This window comes from Dendrobates tinctorius, unplaced genomic scaffold (genome assembly GCF_039654945.1).
Source record: "Dendrobates tinctorius isolate UK_male_01 unplaced genomic scaffold, ASM3965494v1 ptg000349l, whole genome shotgun sequence".
Taxonomy (NCBI): domain Eukaryota; kingdom Metazoa; phylum Chordata; class Amphibia; order Anura; family Dendrobatidae; genus Dendrobates; species Dendrobates tinctorius.
This window is the reverse complement of record NW_027362015.1, coordinates 589,666-604,494: the sequence shown is the minus strand read 5'-3', so window position 1 is coordinate 604,494 and position 14,829 is coordinate 589,666. Positions and strand designations below refer to the sequence as shown.

The window sequence follows — 14,829 nt, the reverse complement described above, 5'->3', positions numbered from 1 at the left end:
GCTGGGGCCAGGACAGAGCCGTGTGGTACCCCACTTGTAAAACTGGGGCCATGACAGAGCCTTGTAGTACCCCACTTGTAACACTGGGACCAGGGCAGAGCCTTGTGGTACCCCACTTGTAACACTGGGACCAGGGCAGAACCTTGTGGTATCCCACTTGTAACACTGGGGTCAGGACAGAGCCTTGTGGTACCCCACCTGTAACACTGGGACCAGGGCAGAGCCTTGTGGTATCCCACTTGGAACACTGGGGCCAGGACAGAGCCTTGTGGTACCCCACTTGTAACACTGGGGCCAGGACAGAGCACTGTGGTACCCCACTTGTAACACTGGGACCAGGGCAGAGCCTTGTGGTACCCCACTTGTAACACTGGGACCAGGGCAGAACCTTGTGGTATCCCACTTGGAACACTGGGACCAGGGCAGAACCTTGTGGTATCCCACTTGGAACACTGGGGCCAGGACAGAGCCTTGTGGTACCCCACTTGTAACACTGGGACCAGGGCAGAGCCTTGTGGTACCCCACTTGTAACACTGGGACCAGGGCAGAACCTTGTGGTATCCCACTTTGAACACTGGGGCCAGGACAGAGCCTTGTGGTACCCCACTTGTAACACTGGGGTCAGGACAGAGCCTTGTGGTACCCCACCTGTAACACCGGGGTCAGGACAGAGCCTTGTGGTACCCCACCTGTAACACTGGGACCAGGGCAGAACCTTGTGGTATCCCACTTGAAACACTGGGGCCAGGACAGAGCCTTGTGGTACCCCACTTGTAACACTGGGGCCAGGACAGAGCCCTGTGGTACCCCACTTGTAACACTGGGGCCAGGACAGAGCCTTGTGGTACCCCACTTGTAACACTGGGGCCAGGACAGAGCCCTGTGGTACCCCACTTGTAACACTGGGGCCAGGATAGAGCCCTGTGGTACCCCACTTGTAACTCTGGGGTCAGGACAGAGCCTTGTGGTACCCCACTTGTAACACTGGGGCCAGGACAGAGCCTTGTGGTACCCCACTTGTAACACTGGGGCCAGGACAGAGCCTTGTGGTACCCCACTTGTAACACTGGGGTCAGGACAGAGCCCTGTGGTACCCCACTTGTAGCACTGGGGCCAGGACAGAGCCCTGTGGTACCCCATTTGTAACACTGGGGCCAGGACAGAGCCTTGTAGTACCCCACTTATAACACTGGGGCCAGGACAGAGCCCTGTGGTACCCCACTTGTAACACTGGGGCCAGGACAGAGCCTTGTAGTACCCCACTTGTAACACTGGGGCCAGGACGGAGCCTTGTGGTACCCCACTTGTAACACTGGGGCCAGGACAGAGCCGTGTGGTACCCCACATGTAACACTGTGGCCAGGACAGAGCCTTGTGGTACCCCACTTGTAACACTGGGGCCAGGACAGAGCCTTGTGGTACCCCACTTGTAACACTGGGGCCAGGACAGAGCCTTGTGGTACCCCACTTGTAACACTGGGGCCAGGACAGAGCCCTGTGGTACCCCACTTGTAACACTGGGGCCAGGACAGAGCCGTGTGGTACCCCACATGTAACACTGTGGCTAGGGCAGAGCCTTGTGGTACCCCACTTGTAACACTGGGGCCAGGACAGAGCCTTGTGGTACCCCACTTGTAACACTGGGGCCAGGACAGAGCCCTGTGGTACCCCACATGTAACACTGTGGCTAGGACAGAGCCTTGTGGTACCCCACTTGTAACACTGGGGCCAGGACAGAGCCTTGTGGTACCCCATTTGTAACACTGGGGCCAGGACAGAGCCCTGTGGTACCCCACTTGTAACACTGGGGCCAGGACAGAGCCCTGTGGTACCCCATTTGTAACACTGGGGCCAGGACAGAGCCTTGTAGTACCCCACTTGTAACACTGGGGCCAGGACAGAGCCCTGTGGTACCCCACTTGTAACACTGGGGCCAGGACAGAGCCTTGTGGTACCCCACTTGTAACACTGGGGCCAGGGCAGAGCCTTGTGGTACCCCACATGTAACACTGTGGCTATGACAGAGCCTTGTGGTACCCCACTTGTAGCACTGGGGCCAGGACAGAGCCTTGTGGTACCCCACTTGTAGCACTGGGGACAGGACAGAGCCTTGTGGTACCCCACTTGTAACAATGTGGCTAGGACAGAGCCTTGTGGTACCCCACTTGTAGCACTGGGGCCAGGACAGAGCCTTGTGGTACCCCACTTGTAACACTGGGGACAGGACAGAGCCTTGTGGTACCCCACATGTAACACTGTGGCTATGACAGAGCCTTGTGGTACCCCACTTGTAGCACTGGGGCCAGGACAGAGCCTTGTGGTACCCCACTTGTAGCACTGGGGACAGGACAGAGCCTTGTGGTACCCCACTTGTAACAATGTGGCTAGGACAGAGCCTTGTGGTACCCCACTTGTAGCACTGGGGCCAGGACAGAGCCTTGTGGTACCCCACTTGTAGCACTGGGGACAGGACAGAGCCTTGTGGTACCCCACTTGTAACAATGTGGCTAGGACAGAGCCTTGTGGTACCCCACTTGTAGCACTGGGGCCAGGACAGAGCCTTGTGGTACCCCACTTGTAGCACTGGGGCCAGGACAGAGCCTTGTGGTACCCCACTTGTAGCACTGGGGACAGGACAGAGCCTTGTGGTACCCCACATGTAACACTGGGGCCAGGACAGAGCCTTGTGGTACCCCACTTGTAACACTGGGGACAGGACAGAGCCTTGTGGTACCCCACTTGTAGCACTGGGTCCAGGACAGAGCCTTGTGGTACCCCACTTGTAGCACTGGGGCCAGGACAGAGCCTTGTGGTACCCCACTTGTAACACTGGTGCCAGGACAGAGCCCTATGGTACCCCACTTGTAACACTGGGGCCAGGACAGAGCCTTGTGGTACCACACTTGTAATTCTGGGGCAAGGATAGAGCCTTGTGGTACCCCACTTGTAACACTGGGGCCAGGACAGAGCCTTGTGGTCCCCACTTGTAACACTGGGGCCAGGGCAGAGCCTTGTGGTACCCCACTTGTAACACTGGGGACAGGACAGAGTCTTGTGATCCCCACTTGTAACACTGGGGCCAGGACAGAGCCTTGTGGTACCCCACATGTAACACTGTGGCTAGGACAGAGCCTTGTGGTACCCCACTTGTAACACTGGGACCAGGACAGAGCCTTGTGGCACCCCACATGTAACGCTGGTGCCAGTACAGAGCCCTGTGGTACCCCACTTGTAACACTGGGGCTAGGACAGAGCCTTGTGGTACCCCACTTGCAACACTGGGGTCAGGACAGAGCCTTGTGGTACCCCACTTGTAACACTGGGGACAGGACAGAGTCTTGTGATCCCCACTTGTAACACTGGGGCCAGGACAGAGCCTTGTGGTACCCCACATGTAACACTGTGGCTAGGACAGAGCCTTGTGGTACCCCACTTGTAACACTGGGGCCAGGACAGAGCCTTGTGGTACTCCACTTGTAACACTGGGGCCAGGACAGAGACTTGTGGTACCCCACTTGTAACACTAAGGCCAGGACAGAGCCTTGTGGTACCCCACTTGTAACACTGGGGCCAGGACAGAGCCTTGTGGTACCCCACTTGTAACACTGGGGCCAGGACAGAGCCTTGTGGTCCCCACTTGTGACACTGGGGCTAGGACAGAGCCTTGTGGTCCTCACTTGTAACACTGGGACCAGGACAGAGCCTTGTGGTCCCCACTTGTAACACTGGGGCCAGGACAGAGCCTTGTGGTACCCCACTTGTAACTCTGGGGCCAGGACAGAGCCATGTGGTACCCCACTTGTAACACTGGGACCAGGACAGAGCCATGTGGTACCCCACTTGTAACACTGGGACCAGGACAGAGCCCTGTGGTACCCTACTTGTAACAGTGGGGCCAGGACAGAGCCTTGTGGTCCTCACTTGTAACACTGGGACCAGGACAGAGCCTTGTGGTCCCCACTTGTTACACTGGGGCCAGGACAGAGCCCTGTGGTACTCCACTTGTAACACTGGGGCCAGGACAGAGCCTTGTGGTACCCCACTTGTAACACTGGGACCAGGACAGAGCCTTGTGGTACTCCACTTGTAACACTGGGACCAGGACAGAGCCTTGTGGTACTCCACTTGTAACACTGGGGCCAGGACAGAGCCTTGTGGTACTCCACTTGTAACACTGGGGCCAGGACAGAGCCTTGTGGTACCCCACTTGCAACACTTCCAATTGGATGTGCAACTATTTATTGCCACTCTTTGAGTACGATCACTGAGCCAGTCATGAATCCACCTAACCGCAGCCTTCTCATTCCCATACTTGTCATTTTTTCTGTAAGGATAGTATGAGATACTTTATCAAATGCTTTGCTGATTAAATACTGAATGTTAATTTGTCTATCCAGATTTGATAATTAATGGAATTTTAGGGAGGAATATTCACCTAATTGTAGAAGAAATACTTGTATATCACTGCAGACAAATGCTGTTCTCCCAACCAGCCACAAGGTGGCAATGTATATCAGAGATTCTAAATGTTTGTACTATATCGATACAGGAAAGATATATCTTTGTACCCTGTTAGCCAGTAGATAGAAGAATATTCAGAATTCAGAGTCCTCAGTGGTTGATACCTTTTAATGGCTAACTGAAAAGATGGTAACAATTTTCAAGCTTTTGAGACTCCTCAGGTCTCTTCATCAGGCTAGACCATCATTAACCCCTTCACCCCCAAGGGTGGTTTGCACGTTCATGACCGGGCCAATTTTTACAATTCTGACCACTGCCCCTTTATGAGGTCATAACTCTGGAACGCTTCCATGGATCCCGGTGATTCTGACGTTGTTTTCTCGTGACATATTGTACTTCATGTTAGTGGTAAAATTTCATTCATATAACTTGTGTTTATTTGTGAAAAAAACGGAAATTTGGCAAAAATTTTGAAAATTTCGCAATTTTCCAACTTTGAATTTTTATGCCCTTAAATCACAGAGATACGGCACACAAAAAACTTGATAACTAACATTTCCCACATGTTTACTTTACATCAGCACAATTTTGGAACCAAAATTTTTTTTTCGTTAGGAAGTTTATAAGGGTTAAAAGTTGACCAGCGATTTCTCATTTTTACACCATTTTATTTTTACGGACCACATCACATTTGAAGTCACTTTGAGGGGTCTATATGATAGAAAATACCCCAAAGTGACACCATTCTAAAAACTGCACCCCTTAAGGTGCTCAAAACCACATTCAAGAAGTTTATTAACCCATTAGGTGCGTCACAGGAATTTTTTTGAATATTTAAAAAGAAATGAACATCTAACTTTTTTTCACAAAAAAAATACTTCAGGTTCAATTTTTTTTATTTTACCAAGGGTAACAGGAGAAATTGGACTACAAAACTTATTGTGCAATTTGTCCTGAGTACGCTGATACCTGATTTGTGGGGGGGAACGACTGTTTCGGCGCATGGCAGAGCTCAGAATGGAAGGAGCGCCGTTTGACTTTTTCAATGCAAAATTGGCTGGAATTCAGATCGGACGCCATGTCACGTTTGGAGAGTCCCTGATGTACCTAAACAGTGGAAACCCCCTACAAGTGACCCCATTTTGGAAACTAGACCCCCCAAGGAACTTATCTAGGTATGTGGTGAGAACTTTGAACCCACAAGGGCTTTACAGAAGTTTATAACGTACAGCGGTACAATTAAAAAATCATATTTTTTCCACAAAAATGATCTTTTCACCCCAATTTTTATTTTCCCAAGGGTAACAGGACCCTAAAAGTTATTGTGCAATTTGTCCTGAGTACGCTGATACCCCACATGTGGGGGTAAACCACTATTTGGACGCATGGCAGAGCTCGGAAGGGAAGCAGCGCCATTTGACGTTTTTGGCTGGAATTGAGATCGGACATCATGTCGCGATTGGAAAACCCCTGATGTACCAAAACAGTGGAAACCCCCCACAAATGACACCATTTTGGAAACTAGACCCCCCAAGGAACTTATCTAGATGTGTGGTGAGAACTTTGAACCCCCAAGGGCTTCACAGAAGTTTATAACATAAAGCCGTACAATTAAAAAATCATATTTTTTCCACAAAAATGATCTTTTCACCCTCAATTCTTATTTTTCCAAGGGTAACAGGACCCTAAAAGTTATTGTGCAATTTGTCCTGAGTACGCTGATACCCCACATGTGGGTGTAAACCACTATTTGGGCGCATGGCAGAGCTCGGAAGGGAAGCAGCGCCATTTGATGTTTTTGGCTGGAATTGAGATCGGACACCATGTCGCGATTGGAAAACCCCTGATGTACCAAAACAGTAGAAACCCCCCACAAATGACACCATTTTGGAAACTAGACCCCCTAAGGAACTTATCTAGATGTGTGGTGAGCACTTTGAACCCCCCAGTGCTTCACAGAAGTTTATAACGCCCGGGAGTGAAAATAAAAAATTCGTATTTTTTCCACAAACATGATCTTTTAGTCACCATTTTTTTATTTTCCCAAGGGTAACAGGAGAAATTGGACCCCAAAAGTTGTTGTCCAATTTGTCCTGAGTACGCTGACACCCCATATGTGGGAGAAAACTACTGTATGGGCACACGTCAGGGCTCGGAAGGGAAGTAGTGACGTTTTGGAATGCAGACATTGATGGAATGGTCTGCGGGTGTCATGTTGCCTTTGGAGAGCCCCTAATGTACCTAAACAGTGGAAACCCCCCACAAATGACCCCATTTTGAAAACTAGACCCCCTAAGGAACTTATCTAGATGTGAGGTGACCACTTTGAACCCCCAAGGGCTTCACAGAAGTTTATAATGCCAGGGCATGAAAATAAAAAAATCGTATTTTTTCCACAAACATGATCAATTAGTCCCCAATTTTTTCATTTTCCCAAGGGTAACAGGAGAAATTGGACCCCCAAAAGTTGTTGTCCAATTTGTCATGAGTACGCTGACACCCCATATGTGGGAGAAAACTACTGTATGGGCACACGTCGGGGCTCGGAAGGGAAGCAGTGACGTTTTGGAATGCAGACTTTGATGGAATGGTCTGCGGGTGTCATGTGCGTTTGGAGAGCCCCTGATGTACCTAAACTATTGAAACTCCCCACAAGTGACCCCATTTTGGACACTAGACCCCCCACGGAACTTATCTAGATGTGTGGTGAGCACTTTGAACCCCCAAGTGCTTCACAGAAGTTTATAATGCTCGGACGTGAAAATAAAAAAATCATTTTTTTCCACAGAAATGATATTTTTGCCCCCAATTTTTTATTTTCCTAAGGGTAACAGGAGAAATTGGACCCCAAAAATTGTTTTGCAATTTGACCTGAGTAGGCTGATACCCTACATGTGGGGGTAAAACACTGTTTGGGCGCATGGCAGAGCTTGGAAGGGAAGGAGCACCATATGACTTTTTCAACTCAGAATTGGCTGGAATTGAGATCAGACGCAATGTTGCATTTGGAGAGCCCCTGATGTGCCCAAACAGTGGAAACCCCCAATTATAACTCCAACCCTAACCCCAACACACCCCTAACCCTAATCTGAGCCCTAACCCTAACCCTAACTACAAACCTAGCCCTAACCCAAGCCCTAACCCTAGCCCTAACCCTAACCCTAGCCCTAGCCCTAACCCTAACCCTAACCCTAGCCCTAACCCTAATCCTAATGGAAAAATGGAAATAAACATTTGTTTTTATTTTATCATTTTTCCCTAACTAAGGGGGTGATAACGGGGGGTTTGATTTAGTATTTATGGCGGTTTTTATTTTTGGCGGCTGTCATACGCTAAAAGACGCTTTTTATTGTAAAAATAGTTTTTGCATCACCACATATTGAGAGCTATAATTTTTCCGTATTTTGACCCACCGAGTCATGTGAGGTCTTATTTTTTGCGGGACGAGTTGACATTTTTATTGGTACCATTTTCGGGCACGTGACATTTTTTGATCGCTTTTTATTCCGATTTTTGGGAAGCAGAATGAATAAAAACCAGCGTTTCATGAATTTCTTTTGTGGGGTGCGTTTACACTGTTCCGCGTGCGGTAAAATTGATAAAGCGGTTTTATTCTTCGGGTCGGTACGGTTACAGCGATACCTCATTTATGTCATTTTTTATGTTTTGTCGGTTTTATGCAATGAAAACTATTTTATATAAAAAATAATTATTTTTGCATCGCTTTATTCTGTGAGCTATAACTTTTTTATTTTTTCGCTGATGACGCTATGTGGCGGCTCGTTTTTTGCGGGACAAGATGACGTTTTCAGCGGTACCATGGATATTTATATGCGTCTTTTTGATCGCGCGTTATTACACTTTTTGTTTGGCGGTATGATAATAAATCATTATTTTTTGCTTCGTTTTCTATTTTTATTTTTTAAGGGGTTCGCTAAAGGGGTTAACTAATGGGACAGTTTTATAGGGCGGGTCGATACGGACGCGGCGATACCTAATATGTGTACTTTTATTGGGTTTTTTTTTTTGTTCTTTTTCAAAAAATGAATTTATTGGGGAATATTTTTTTTTTTTTTCTAATTTATTTGGCGATTTTTTTTTAAATTATTCTTACACTTTTTTTTTATTTTTTTTTACTTTATTACATAGTCCCAGGTGGGACATCACTGTCCTGTGACAGATCGCTGATCTGTCACATCACAGATCACTGTGACAGATCAGCAATCTGTCACAGGCATTGAAGAAGACTTCCTCTTGCCTGCGCTTTGCAGGCACTGAGGAAGCCAGCTTCCTGCAGGCCCCCGAAGGCCCCCGTCGCCATATTGGATCCGGGGACCTGCAGGAAAGGAGTCCCCCGCAGCAGCGCTGCACATTGCGCTGCCGTGGGGGGGCTCAGGGAAGCACGGAGGGAGCCCCCTCCCTGCCGATTCTTCCCTTTAACTCCCAGTACACCGCGATCATGTTTGATCGCGGTGTGCAAGGGGTTAACGTGTCGGGGGCAGTCCGTGACCGCCCCTGACACATTGTGCCGGGTGTCAGCTGTGACAATCAGCTGACACCCGGCCGCGATCAGCGGCGCTCACCACGTGGGCGCCGCTGATCGCTGAGACGTACTATCCCGTCCATGGGCATAGGGGCCCAGGTCCCATGGATGGGATAGTACGTCGGATGGCAGGAAGGGGTTAAGCTAAAGAACAATGAAATAGAGACATCCCTGTATCAGAAGCCATTCGACCGTCCAACATACCTGAAATGGGACAGTTTCCATCCAAAACACATAAAGAACTCTATTGTCTACAGCCAAGCCATCAGATACAATCGTATATGTTCCAACCCCATGGATAGAGATGAACACCTTTGTCGCCTCAGAAAGACCTTTTTGAATCAGGGCTACCATCCAAGAACAATTCAAAACCAAATTACAAGATCCACCAGAATGTCAAGGAATCACCTGCTACATTACAAGGCTAAAGAAGAAAGCAACCGGGAGCCTCTAGTAGTCACCTACAACCCAAATCTGGAGCTGCACAGAAATTACAACCTTTACGACAAAAAGATGCCCGATTACAGTCCATATTTCCAGACCCCCCACTGCTGTGCATTAGGCAGCCCCCAAATCTCAGAAGCATCATTGTCAGAAGCTCCCTGTCCTCTCCAACAGCTGCCGGAACCTTTCCCTGCAACCAGAAAAAAATGTAACACCTGTCCATTTATAATGACCACGGACAAGATAAAGATCCCCAACTCACATCAGGACTACAAGATCCCAGGTACTCTCATCACATCTAATGGGGTGTACTTAATTATATGTACTATATCTGAAACTGAACCTGTCAAAGACTGAACTCCTTGTGTTTCCTCCCGCTACTAATGCACCTATACCCGACATTGCCATTTCCGTCTGTGGTTCCACTATTACTCCCCAGCAACAGGCCCGCTGTCTTGGGGTCATACTTGATTCCGAGCTTTCCTTTGCCCCCCACATTCGATCACTGGCTCGCTCTTGTCATCTGCACCTCAAAAACATTTCTAGAATTCGACCTTTTCTTACTTTTGACTCCGCAAAAACTCTGACTGTTTCTCTTATTCATTCTCGTCTCGACTATTGTAACTCTCTTCTAATCGGTCTCCCTCTTACCAAACTCTCCCCCCTCCAATCTGTCTTGAATGCTGCAGCCAGGATCATATTCCTCGCCAATCATTACACTGATGCCTCTACCTTGTGCCAGTCATTACACTGGCTACCCATCCACTCCAGAATTCAGTATAAATTTATTACCCTCACCCACAAAGCCCTCCATGGCTTAGCACCACCCTACATCTCCTCCATTGTTTCAGTATACCACCCTACCCGTGCCCTCCGTTCTGCTGATGACCTGAGGTTAGCATCCTCAATAATCAGAACCTCCCACTCCCGTCACCAAGACTTTACACGTGCTGCACCAATTCTTTGGAATGCACTTCCCAGGTCAATACGATTAGTCCCCACAATTTTAAGCGTGCCCTGAAAACGCATTTATTCAGACTGACCTATCGCCTCAACACATTAACCTAATCTATCCCTGTGTGGCACAGCCAAAAGTTTTACCATAACCAGGTTCCCCGCATCATGTTCCCACATTTATGCATCCATTAGCCCTCTGTGTCTGTACTGTTACACACTTAACACTATGGCTGGTCCATACAATCAGGGCAACTGTTACCACCCACCTTTCGTGTCTCCCTCTTTCCTCATAGACTGTAACCTTGCGAGCAGGGCCCTCATTCCTCTTGGTATCTGTTATGATCTATGATTATTGTTATGCTGTAATATCTATTGTCTGTACAAATCCCCTCCGAAATGTAAAGTGCTGCGGAATATGTCGGCGCTATAGAAATAAAATTTATTATTATTATTATTATTATTAAATGTCCAACTGGGGGTCTGTATGTGGTGGAGACGGGGAAAGCTTAGAACAAGGATGAATGCTCATCGCCACACAATAAGAGGAAAAAGAATGGATCTACCTGTGGCAAAACATTTTTGTATCCCCGGTCATAGCATGATGGACATGAAATTACTGGTATTAAAAGGTAACTTCAAGTCTCAGAGAGAAAGAAGAATCTTGGAATACAAATTTATGTAAACTTTCCAAACATTCAGTGCAGGAATGAAAGTGTCGCATGGATTAATGTCTTTTTACATCAATTAAGGAATTTGCCCCTCAGACCTTCTGGGGCATCACAACACAGAACCAGACCCCAATCAGAGGGCAATAAAACCTTCACACTGCTTATCTATGAACTGTTCCAATATTTATGCTTATCCCTCTCCCATAATGACTATTCAGCTTCACATCACTTGTCTTAGCTATTGGGTTATTTCTGTGCTGTCTTTTGTATAAATATGTTATCCTTCAGATGTTGTATTAGTCTGTGCCTGATGAAGAGACCGGAGGAGTCTGGAAAGCTGCAATGTGTCACCATCTCTTCAGTTAGCCATTAAAAGGCATCAACCACTGAAGACTCTGAATTCTGAATATTCTTGTACAATATCGGTCAATCATTGAATATACAGGAAAGTAATCATTACAAATATATGGATTGGTGTCTTAAACTTTTACCTGCTGAAGGCTATGATTATGGCACATTAATATATATACTGTATATATATACACAAACACATACACACAAGTGTATTACACATATCTTCAGCATAAATAGATCACTGGCAAAACAGCAAAGTGATACAATGACAAATCAATAATACAGTTGTGCTCAAAAGTTTACATACCCCGGCAGTATTTTTGCTTTCTTGACCTTTTTTCAGAGAATACAAATAACTAGCTGAAGAGCCCGGCGCTGCCCGGGCATAGTAACTAACTGTGGATAGTTATAGCAAATTATAATTATCCTCCATCCCATAGTCCTGTGCCCATATACCCATCATACATATCCACTATCCCATAGTCCAGTGCCCATATACCCATCATACATATCCACCATCCCATAGTCCTGTGCCCATATACCCATCATACATATCCACTATCCCATAGTCCAGTGCCCATATACCCATCATACATATCCACCATCCCATAGTCCCGTGCCCATATACCCATCATACATATCCACTATCCCATAGTCCTGTGCCCATATACCCATCATACATATCCACTATCCCATAGTCCTGTGCCCATATACCCATCATACATATCCACCATCCCATAGTCCTGTGCCCATATACCCATCATACATATCCACCATCCCATAGTCCAGTGCCCATATACCCATCATACATATCCTCCATCCCATAGTCCTGTGCCCATATACCCATCATACATATCCACCATCCCATAGTCCAGTGCCTACATACCCATCATACATATCCTCCATCCCATAGTCCCATGCCCATATACCCATCATACATATCCACTATCCCATAGTCCTGTGCCCATATACCCATCATACATATCCACTATCCCATAGTCCAGTGCCCATATACCCATCATACATATCCACCATCCCATAGTCCCGTGCCCATATACCCATCATACATATCCACTATCCCATAGTCCTGTGCCCATATACCCATCATACATATCCACTATCCCATAGTCCTGTGCCCATATACCCATCATACATATCCACCATCCCATAGTCCTGTGCCCATATACCCATCATACATATCCACCATCCCATAGTCCAGTGCCCATATACCCATCATACATATCCTCCATCCCATAGTCCTGTGCCCATATACCCATCATACATATCCACCATCCCATAGTCCAGTGCCTACATACCCATCATACATATCCTCCATCCCATAGTCCCATGCCCATATACCCATCATACATATCCACCATCCCATAGTCCAGTGCCCATATACCCATCATACATATCCTCCATCCCATAGTCCTGTGCCCATATACCCGTCATACATATCCCTCATCCCATAGTCCCGTGCCCATATACCCATCATACATATTCGCCATCCCATAGTCCCGTGCCCATATACCCATCATACATATTCACCATCCCATAGTCCCATGCCCATATACCCGTCATACATATCCTCCATCCCATAGTCCCGTGCCCATATAACCATTATACATCTTCTCCATCCCATAGTCCCGTGCCCATATACCCATCATACATATCCACCATCCCATAGTCCAGTACCCATATACCCATCATACATATCCTCCATCCCATAGTCCTGTGCCCATATACCCATCATACATATCCACCATCCCATAGTCCAGTGCCCATATACCCATCATACATATCCTCCATCCCATAGTCCAGTGCCCATATACCCGTCATACATATCCTCCATCCCATAGTCCCGTGCCCATATACCCATTATACATCTTCTCCATCCCATAGTCCCGTGCCCATATACCCATCATACATATCCGCCATCCCATAGTCCCGTGCCCATATACCCATCATACATATCCACCATCCCATAGTCCCGTGCCCATATACCCATCATACATATCCTCCATCCCATAGTCCCGTGCCCATATACCCATCATACATATCCTCCATCCCATAGTCCCGTGCCCATATACCCATCATACATATCCACCATCCCATAGTCCCGTGCCCATATACCCATCATACATATCCTCCATCCCATAGTCCCGTGCCCATATACCCATCATACATATCCTCCATCCCATAGTCCCGTGCCCATATACCCATCATACATATCCTCCATCCCATAGTCCAGCGCCCATATACCCATCATACATATCCACCATCCCATGGTCCTGTGCCCATATACCCATCATACATATCCACCATCCCATAGTCCAGTGCCCATATACCCATCATACATATCCTCCATCCCATAGTCCAGTGCCCATATACCCATCACACATATCCTCCATCCCATAGTCCAGTGCCCATATACCCATCATACATATCCTCCATCCCATAGTCCCGTGCCCATATACCCATCATACATATCCACCATCCCATAGTCCCGTGCCCATATACCCATCATACATATCCTCCATCCCATAGTCCCGTGCCCATATACCCATCATACATATCCTCCATCCCATAGTCCCGTGCCCATATACCCATCATACATATCCTCCATCCCATAGTCCAGCGCCCATATACCCATCATACATATCCACCATCCCATGGTCCTGTGCCCATATACCCATCATACATATCCACCATCCCATAGTCCAGTGCCCATATACCCATCATACATATCCACCATCCCATAGTCCAGTGCCCATATACCCATCATACATATCCTCCATCCCATAGTCCAGTGCCCATATACCCATCATACATATCCTCCATCCCATAGTCCTGTGCCCATATACCCATCATACATATCCACCATCCCATAGTCCAGTGCCCATATACCCATCATACATATCCTCCATCCCATAGTCCCGTGCCCATATACCCATCATACATATCCTCCATCCCATAGTCCCGTGCCCATATACCCATCATACATATCCACCATCCCATAGTCCAGTGCCCATATACCCATCATACATATCCTCCATCCCATAGTCCTGTGCCCATATACCCGTCATACATATCCCTCATCCCATAGTCCAGTGCCCATATACCCATCATACATATCCTCCATCCCATAGTCCTGTGCCCATATACCCATCATACATATCCTCCATCCCATAGTCCTGTGCCCATATACCCATCATACATATCCTCCATCCCATAGTCCCGTGCCCATATACCCATCACACATCCTCCATCCCATAGTCCTGTGCCCATATACCCATCATACATATCCCTCATTCCATAGTCCAGTGCCCATATACCCATCACACATCCTCCATCCCATAGTCCTGTGCCCATATACCCATCATACATATTCTCCATCCCAT

General features: G+C 47.5%; 1 protein-coding gene across 1 annotated transcript in view; it reads right to left on the bottom strand.

Moving 5' to 3' along the window:
- LOC141075033 (forkhead box protein H1-like) overlaps positions 1 to 14,829 on the bottom strand; it is a 98,017-nt gene that overhangs the window by 11,645 nt on the left and 71,543 nt on the right. The window lies entirely within an intron of this gene.